Below are 9,855 nucleotides of genomic sequence, written 5' to 3' on the forward strand. Positions count from 1 at the left end.
TACGCAAAGTGGAAAAGTGTGCTGTGGTCTGATGAGTCCACATTTAAAATTGTTTTTGGAAATCATAGATGTCATATCCTCCGAACAAAAGAGGAAAAAGACCATCCAGATTGTTACCAGCGCAAAGTTCAAAAGCCAGCATCTGTGATGGTATGGGGGTGTGTTAATGCCCATGGCATGGACAACTTACACATCTGTGATGGCACCATCACTGCTGAAAGGTACATCCAGGTTTTGGAGCAACACATGCTGCCATCCAAGCAATGTCTTTTTCAGGGACATCCCTGCTTATTTCAGCAAGACAATGCCAAGCCACATTCTGCACGTGTTACAACAGTGTGGCTTTGTAGTACAAGAGTGCAGGTACTAGACTGGCCTGTCTGCAGTCCAGACCTGTCGCCCATTGAAAATGTGTGGTGCATTATGAAGCGCAAAATACGACAACGGAGACCCGGACTGTTGTACAACTGAAGTCGTACATCAAGCAAGAATGGGAAAGAATTCCACCTACAAAGCTTCAACAATTAGTGTCCTCAGTTCCCAAACACTTACTGAGTGTTGTTAGAAGGAAAGGTGATGTAACACAGTGGTAAACATACCACTGTCCCAGCTTTTTTGAAACGTGTTGCAGGCATCCATTTCAAACTGAGCAAATATTTGCACAAAAACAATAGTTTATCAGTTTGAACATTAAATATCTTGCATTTGTGGTGTATTCAATTGAATATAGGTTGAAGAAGATTTGCAAATCATTGTATTCTGTTTTTATTTACATTTTACACAATGTCCCAAATTCATTGGAAATGGGGTTGTATACATACTTATACTCACTTATATTCCATTTTTCACATAATTTGTTCACATCAGTATTTATACACCCACCAGCAAACATTCCAATATACTTTAGTCACCTTTCTTTAGTGACTTTCCCCGCTGTGGGATCAATTTATTCATGCAATTCACTCAATTCATGCAATTTATCTTATCCTGCTTACTGAATTGCAGCCTTTACATTTTTTAAACAAGTTTTAAATGCAAATTGGTCCACTGAGTAAGAAAATTTACAACATTCAAAATAATATGAAAGAGGCATGATTTCTGTGCGCAGATGTAAATAAAACCATTTGAAGACTTTTTTGGTTTGCCTACCTTTCTCTTGCTCTGCGTTGTAGCTGTTGCAGTCATTTGCTCAAACTACTCATTAACTCCCCCCGCTAATGCTTTGCATTAATACCAAACCAGAATAACAAAGTACAAAGGTGCAGTGAGTGGTCCTGCAGACAGGGCGCTGTGCATCTGTGTCCTTGCGGCATCCACAGGTCAAAGGCCATGAAGTGGATTCTTTGCACTGGATGCATGCTCTGGTTCCACGACAGATGTGTGTGGTACAGTGGATTAGTGGTTAGCAATTGTGCCTCACAGCAAGAAGGTCGTGGGATCACTTCCACCCCTTTCTGTGTGGAGTTTGCATGTTCTCCCCGTGTCTGCGTGGGTAACTCCGGTTTCCTCCCACAATCAAAAACATGCTTATTTAGGGTCTGCTCCTTTTTCTGCCTCTGACCAAGGCAATGTCTCTACATCTGGAGTCGGCCCCCAGGCGCCGGACTGTGGCTGCCCACTGCTCCTAGTGGTTGGATTGTGTCTAACTGTAATTAGGATGGGTTAAATGCAGAGGACAAATTTCGTTGTATGTATGCTTATATGTACAATGACAACAAAGGCTTTATTCTATTCATTACTCTTGTATTACTTAGAAACAGGTGTAGTAGAGTCACTGAGTTCTAGGAAAGGTGTTATCTTAATAATCCTGCGAGCCCACATCCAGAAGACACTTTTTGCCCCTACAGCTCAGTTCCCATCGGTGCTGCAATGAAATCTTTGACTGCCTCCTGCTTTAAGACCCCTCTGTGGAGGCCCGAGAGTTCACAATATTAGTGGTGTCAACCCAATCAATGCTCCTCCTGGCGGTAGAGCTGCAGCCAAGAAGCAAGCAGCTTCCGACCAAGCTGAGCCTCTACTCCTCAATAAATGATAGACGCTTACTGTTATGAATGCCAGCCTGCATTCTACTGAAGAAAAACTCTACATTCTATGCTGGCAATGTAAATAATTGTTGCTCTTCTGTGTCAACATTAATCCTCAAATGACCAAGCTGCTTTAGCAACTAAAATGACAGAATGGAGCAATTTATGACCCCATTATATTTTATACTTTTTTAATGGCTCTATTTATGTTTATCATACCTATACTACTTCCTTTATCTCTGACAGATAGTCTGCAGTGTTGTAATTAATTGTTGCTTTAATATAACATAATCAAAATCTGTAATGTTAAAAAAAATACATAAATTTCTTTGGTCATATCAACCCAATCTCACAGTATCTTGTGATAGCATCATGAAAAGTAAATTAATCTATTAATTTGTGATACCGTCATGAAAAGCAAAAGCATAATTTTCGTGGGAGTTATGGTTAGGGGAAGGAAGAAGATTAGAAATAGGAAAAATGAAAAAAGAATCACAAAAATGTGACTCATTTTGTGACAGGAGCACCAAAAAATTATGAGAGTGGGCTGGTCATGAATGACCCCACATAACAGAGAGAGAGAGAGAGAGATGGCCAGAGAAGTAGATTGATAAATTCATGGTAGGACACATTTTTCTGATTAAAAACATCACTACGGCACAAATAAATATTTGGCTGAGGTCTTAAATGACCCCTTTCAGTCTCTTGAAGGTTAAACTGGCCTCAGTCTGTCCTACTTCCTGATGACTTCACATCCTGGAGGTACGTGGGCACTGATGTCCCGGTTGCAACCACAAGTTTCTTCGACTTCTTCGGTCAGGTTTATTGGAGGTTGGCAGACCAAGTGGTGCCTTACCACCATAAACAATGGTTGTGTTGCAGTTACAGTATTTCCACCCAATGTCATCAGCACTCAGACCATACGAGTGGTCACTTCCACATCGAGCACATCGCTGTTTTGCCCTGCAGATAGTTGGCAAATGTCCAAACTATTAACTGCTAAAACAGGGGCAGAACATATGTCTTCACCATGTAGCTGAGTTATATAAGGAATACTGTGTGCAGAAGCACATCTTCCCCAAACACGAGTACCACCGAGCGAATTGTGACCGCCCCACCTTCATCATAACTTATTTAACATCATGTAGAGCAGGGGTGGGCAATCATGTGCCATAAAGGGCCGAGACACTGCAGGTTTTCCGTGCAACCAGTCACCTCAGCAGGTGATTTCATTAATGATCAGGTGTCTCAGCAGGTGATTTCATTGACAACCAGGTGTTTATGTTCAGAGGAGAAGCTCATCAGCAACCCACCTGCTGAGGTGAATGGTTGCATGGAAAACCTGCAGTGTCTCGGCCCTCGATGCCCACCCCTGAGTAGAGTGACATTTAGGTCATCATGTCCCTCAGATACACATTGGACAGTGCACCAGAACTGAACCCTTGTATCAGCCTTTTGACATTCGGAAACAAAACAAAAACAAATAAGTAAACACACACTCTATATCTTTACCTAATATCCTTTAAAACCCCAACAAATGGTTTTGTTACACTGCCCCTATGATCCACATACTTTGCAAAACTTAAGCACTCTTTGCATGTCCCAATGTTTTCTGTAAAGCAATCATCAGAGATGAGGTCCAAAAACTGGTCAAGTGGAGTGCAGCCAACAACTTGGCACTAAACATCACAAAGACTAAGGAACTCATCCTGGACTTCCGTCGAAAGAAAGCTGCCCCTGCCCCCCTATACATCAATGGCGAATGCGTGGAGCAAGTGGAGTCCTTCAAGTTCCTAGGGGTTCACATCTCTGCTGACCTCTCCTGGTCAGTCAATACCGCAGCACTGGTCAAGAAGGCCCAGCAGCGACTACACTTCTTGAGGGTGCCTAGGAAGGAGCAATTAAGCACACCCCTGCTGGTGACCTTCTATCGCTCCACTATAGAGAGCCTGCTGACCTACGCAGTGTCAGTGTGGCACTCCAGCTGCACTGAAGCTGACAGGAAGAGACTGCAGAGGGTAGCAAACACTGCCCAAAAATTCATTGGCTGTCCTCTGCCCTCCATTTCCACCATCTACACCTCCCGTTGTCTTAGTAGGGCCAAGAACATTCTCAAGGACAATACACACCCCAGCTTTCACCTCTTCAACCTGTTGCTCTCTGGCAGGCGCTACAGGTCCATACAGGCCAGGAAAAACAGACTCAGAGACAGTTTCTTCCCCAAAACCATCACCATGTTGAACAATAATCTGCACTAAAAACGGACTATATTAGGTACTGAGCTGCACCATATCTATCTCATTTGTAGCACAGGACTTTTGCACATTTTTCAATCGTTACATTGTTTACATTGCCTGTAGTTGTCATACAGTTTGCCTGTCTCGTGAGTTTCTTCCACCTGCAGCTGCTTTTTCTGGCACAGTTACAGCTCCAATTCTGCCAGGTGTGTCATTCTGTTCTGCATGACTCTATGCAAAATGAACAAGGCAGCTCGTGCCTGAGCATTCCCCCGCCAGGAGTAACTGAAGCTTGCATGTGTAACTCACAATCACAATCGAGAACACACACGGGGTGTGATATTCCATGGCTCAAAAGTTACAGACATGATTTTTTGAGTAAATCTTAGTAATGCATTCATAAGTTATAGTGTTGTGACAAAAATGTAACAGATGGATGGTCACTCGCATGTAGAGACAGAGTGCTATTCTGTATCCACTACTATGGTTTTAGAGTATCCCAGAATCCTTTGCACGCTGGGGAGGGCGGCTTGATAATGGCTCAGCTTAATGCTAACTTTAACATTGAAAATGCCATAGACATGCTAATGCATTAGCATGTTTTTAAGTTATAAAATACATCTATTTCAGAAGACCATAACAGGTCGGTTTAACATAAAAAGGTAAATATTACTCACAGACATATGCCCTTTAGGGTTTTAGCGGGGAAAAATTAAGTTAAAGTGAAATAAAACAAAGATCCAACAAAGCAGAAGATCGAAGATTGAAGCACTGCTTCACTGGTTCAAGGCTGCAGGGTCTGTAATTAATGTAGAGAAATGATCATTTTCCTAACAAACACCCCCCAAAACAATGGCCACTCTGAAGGACCGATAAGGGAATCGTTAAGCAAAAAGGCTATTGATGTCAGTGGATCGAATAATTTCTTAAGGATACCCGAAAAGAACCAGTTCCCGACACACAACCCTAACAGCAACACTTACATTTAAGACTCACGATTATCTTAGTTAAAGGCCTAAGTACATATTTTGGTTGAACTCACCTCCATAACAACGCAATGTTGCAAACAAGTTGCCGCAAACGCTTGTTTACACTGACAACGAAATCTCAGGCTCCCCAGCAAGAACGTACGAGATTTGACACCGTAAAGGCGTCTACATACATGACTGATCAATAAAGCACTTTCAAAGTGCTGAACAACAAACCAGTTACACTCTAAAACATGCTGCTGTGTTTAGTTATGTCAACTTGCTACCTCTCTTTAACATAAAGAGCTCTTACAAGTTTTGGATGTTGAACTCAACCCATCCATCCATCCATCCATTTTCTTCCGCTTTATCCGCAGTTGGGTCGCGGGGGCAGCAGCTCAAGCAAAGCCGCCCAGACCTCCCGATCCACACACACCTCCCCCAGCTCCTCCGGGGGAACCCCAAGGCGTTCCCAAGCCAGCCGAGAGACATAGTCCCTCCAGCATGTCCTAGGTCATCCCCGGGGCCTCCTCCCGATGGGATGTGCCCGGAACACCTCTCCAGCAAGGCGTCCAGGGGGCATCCGGAAAAGATGCCCGAGCCACCTCAACTGGCTCCTTTCGACATGGAGGTGCAGCGGCTCAACTCCGAGCTCCTCCCGAGTGACCGAGCTCCTCACCCTATCTCTAAGGGAGCGCCCAGCCACCCTGCGGAGGAAACTCATCTTGGCCGCTTGTACTCGCGATGTCATTCTTTCGGTCATGATCCAAATCTCATGACCATAGGTGAGGATCAGAACGTAGATCGATTGGTAAATCGAGAGCTTTGCCCCCCCTGCTCAGCTCTCTCTTCACCACGATGGTCCGATACAGCGACCGCATCACTGCAGATGCTGCACCGATCCGTCTATCGATCTCACGCTCCATCCGTTCCTCACTCGTGAACAAGACCCCGAGATACTTAAACTCCTCCACTTGAGGCAAGGACACTCCACTGAAGTTGAACTCAACTTTACAACTCAACTCAGCTTGGAAAGTGCAGTTCAACATCCAAAACTTGTAAGAGTTAGCAAGTGGACATAACTAAACGCAGCAGCAAATTTTAGAGTGTACAGATATAAAACATATGAATAACATGAAACAATAAAACAATTTTAAGAAAATCTGAACAGGTAAAACATGCTCTAATTATAAGTGACAGAAAAGAGATACGTCTTAAGTTTACCTTCAAAAGATTCAGTAACTTAGACTGTTAACAGGAAATTTATTCCACAGTACAGACCTATGACGAGCAAAAGAAGCCAACTTCTTATTTACCCTTGAGACACACAGTAGACTTGCACTCTGAGACTGCAGGGCTCAGTATACACAGTACGTCTTAACAGGTTCTGCACGTACAGACGTCTGACTGACACTATACATTATTTTATATATGGCATCAACAAAACCTTAACCCCTTCTAAGCCTGTATATAACATCGATGGGAAATTTCACTTTTTATTTGTGAGATACTGACAAGTCAAAATGAGGCAGGTGGTAGGGGGTTAAACAGGCAGCCACCGAAGGCAGACTAACTCAAGGTTAATGTGACAGAATTTCCTACATCTAGTCAAAACTCTTGCGGCCATATTGTGAATTATCTGAAGACATCTCATACTGGTTTGTGCCAAACTACGTATATTAGAATACTTTACAAGAGTTGTTATGGAAAACACAAAAGCATGAGCTGGTCTCTCCGCAACAGCCATAGAGAGAATACGTCTAATCCTTGCAATGTTATGCAAGTAAAACAGGGAGTGTTAGCCGCCCCTCCCATATGCAAACCAAAGGGCAAGGATATAAAATAATCACACAAAGATTTTAAGTCTTTAATTATGATGGACAAGCACCCTGTGGTAACCTAGTGATCATAAAAGCGTTTCTTTCTGACAGGACCAATTACAATCATCTACGTATGTCTTCTCAGAATTCGGGAGTAATAATTTGGGTTTTTTACACAGGCGTTCAACACAGCCAAAGAGTATAATTTAAACCTGCTGTGATTAATTCGTCCCTGTAACTCCATTTCCCCTGTTTCCTTTATACAATCTGTCCTTGAATTTTATGTAAAAACTGACCCTTTAGCTCCGGTCACACGGCACTAACGAAGGACACCAAAGCCAAAACGAAACAAGAAATCTGGACTTACGTTGATTTTCAGAGACACCGTCATCCAGCTTTGTTCCTGCAGCTGGTGCTTCATCAGAATTTTCAAACTGTTGAAAAATGTGAACGAATCCTGACAACTTCAATTCGTCCGTATTCCATTTTGCGTTCTGTCTTGACGGTTCCTCATCGTTTGTGTAGTTCCTGTACTGTCAGCATTCCGTTTGACTGTCATCCAACCTCCCAAGTCCGACGTCTTGCACAAACATATCTGAACGGATCAGTAACTAAAGATCCGATGAGCTGAACGTGACTCGTCCATGTTTGGGATGAAAAGCAACATTGTCATAAAGACACGTCATAAAAACATGTGGACCAAAGGATAATAGTTGCAAGTTTATTTATTGACTTAAGAAAGGCTTTTGACACAATTGATCACAATATATTAATTTATTTCAAAAGTTGGAACTGTGTGGGATCAGAGGAGTTGCTCTGAGTTGGATTAAAAGCTACTTACAAAACCGAAAGCAGTTTGTTAAACTCTGGGAATACTGTTCTTCATATCTGGACATCATTTGTGGGCTACTACAGGGTTCTGTGTTGGGCCCAAAATTATTTATTTTATACATTAATGATTTATGTAAAGCCTCAGATATGGTTAAAACTGTGCTCTTTGCAGATGACACAAACCTGTTTTGCTCAGGGGAAAATCTGCAACAAATATTATCTGATTTAGGAACAGAAATGATAAAGTTAAAGAGATGGTTTAATATTAACAAATTATCATTAAATTTGTCTAAAACTAAATTGATGTTATTTGGAAATTATAAAAAAGACATACAAATTCAGTTAAATATACATGGGGTAAACATAGAACGTGTCAAAGAGAATAAGTTTTTAGGTGTCATTATTGATGAAAAAATTAATTGGAAAGCTCATATTCAGCATATTCAAATGAAGGTATCAAAACGTATTGCAGTATTAAATAAAGTAAAGCATGTTCTTGATTGCAGAGCACTACATACTCTCTATTGTTCTTTGGTTGCACCCTACTTGACTTATTGCGCTGAAGTTTGGGGCAACAGTTACAAAACTACATTGCAACCATTATTCATTCTTCAAAAAAGAGCATTAAGGACAATTCATAATGCAGGTTATGGAGACCACACCAACCCACTGTTCATTAAATCTCAAATATTAAAACTTCACGATATGATTTTGTTCAAAACTGTTCAATTAATGTACAAAATGAAAAATAAAGAAGTGCCATTTAGAATTCAAGAATATTTTACTGAGAGAGAAGGAAAATATAATTTACGGGGCTTGTATCATTTTAAAATTGTTGGCGCTCGGACGACCAGGAAAGGTTTCTGTGTCTCCATGTGTGGCCCTAGATTATGGAATAACCTGACAGATGAACTCAAACGATGTCCAAATATCAATCAGTTTAAAAATCAATATAAAAAAATGATGTTTTCAAGATATGTATCTAATGAAGTACGATGAGTTTTGTGTTGTCAGTTGTAATTGTGAACTTGTACAGTAACATTCATTTGTGTGTGCATGTATGTATATGTGTATGTGTATCTATGTATATGTATATATGTGTATATATGTGTGTGTGTAATTATGTATGTATGTTGGTGTGTGTATACATGTATACTGTATATGTATGTAAATATGTATGTAGATGAAGACACGGTGTTCACTTGATATGTTTATGATAATGGGATTTGAGTTTGTGTTGTTCAATGTGTTTGTAGCATGGCCCAAGCAGAGGGTCACCCCTTAGAGCAGGGGTGGGCAACGAGGACCGAGACGCTGCAGGTTTTCCTTGCAACCAATCACCTCAGCAGGTGGGTTGCTGATGAGCTTCTCCCTTGAACATAACCACCTGGTTGTCAATGAAATCACCTGCTGAAACACCTGAACATTAATGAAATCACCTGCTGAGGTGATTGGTAGCAAGGAAAACCTGCAGTGCTTCGGCCCTTCATGGCACATGATTGCCCACCCCTGCCTTAGAGTCTGGTTTGCTTGAGGTTTCTTCCTCAATACATCAGAGGGAGTTTTTCCTTACCACTGTCGCCTGTGTGCTTGTTCTGGGGATAGGTAATGTGTATATATGTATGTATGTATATATGGGGTGGGCGTTTATAAGCTTTGCTTCTGCTCACCCCCTTTTTGGTCACACATGTCACTGAGGAATTGTCTTGTATATCAGTTTTTGTTATTGACGAGTTGTGTGCCAAATAAATAAGTTCAAGTTCAAGTTCAAACAATAGCGGCAAGAACCTAGCTGCCTAATTCTTTTAACAAAATTAGGCAGCTGCATAAATTTTGGCACCCCAACAGAAAAAATACATCAATATTTAGTAGATCCTCTTTTTGCAGAAATAACAGCCTCTAAACGCTTCCTATAGCTTCCAATGACAGTCTGGATTCTGGTTGAAGGTATTTTGGACCATTCTTCTTGCCAAAA

General features: G+C 41.5%; 2 protein-coding genes across 2 annotated transcripts in view; one reads left to right on the plus strand and one right to left on the minus strand.

Moving 5' to 3' along the window:
* Positions 1 to 9,855, minus strand: part of LOC117510476 (betaine--homocysteine S-methyltransferase 1-like) — a 366,504-nt gene that overhangs the window by 82,119 nt on the left and 274,530 nt on the right.
* cenph (centromere protein H) overlaps positions 8,296 to 9,855 on the plus strand; it is a 30,350-nt gene continuing 28,790 nt past the window's right edge. Inside the window, exon 1 of the mRNA XM_034170205.1 lies at positions 8,296 to 8,312. The gene's annotated coding sequence lies outside the window, so the exon portion shown is untranslated. The remainder of the gene's footprint in view (positions 8,313 to 9,855) is intronic.

This window comes from Thalassophryne amazonica, chromosome 5 (genome assembly GCF_902500255.1).
Source record: "Thalassophryne amazonica chromosome 5, fThaAma1.1, whole genome shotgun sequence".
Lineage (NCBI taxonomy): Eukaryota > Metazoa > Chordata > Actinopteri > Batrachoidiformes > Batrachoididae > Thalassophryne > Thalassophryne amazonica.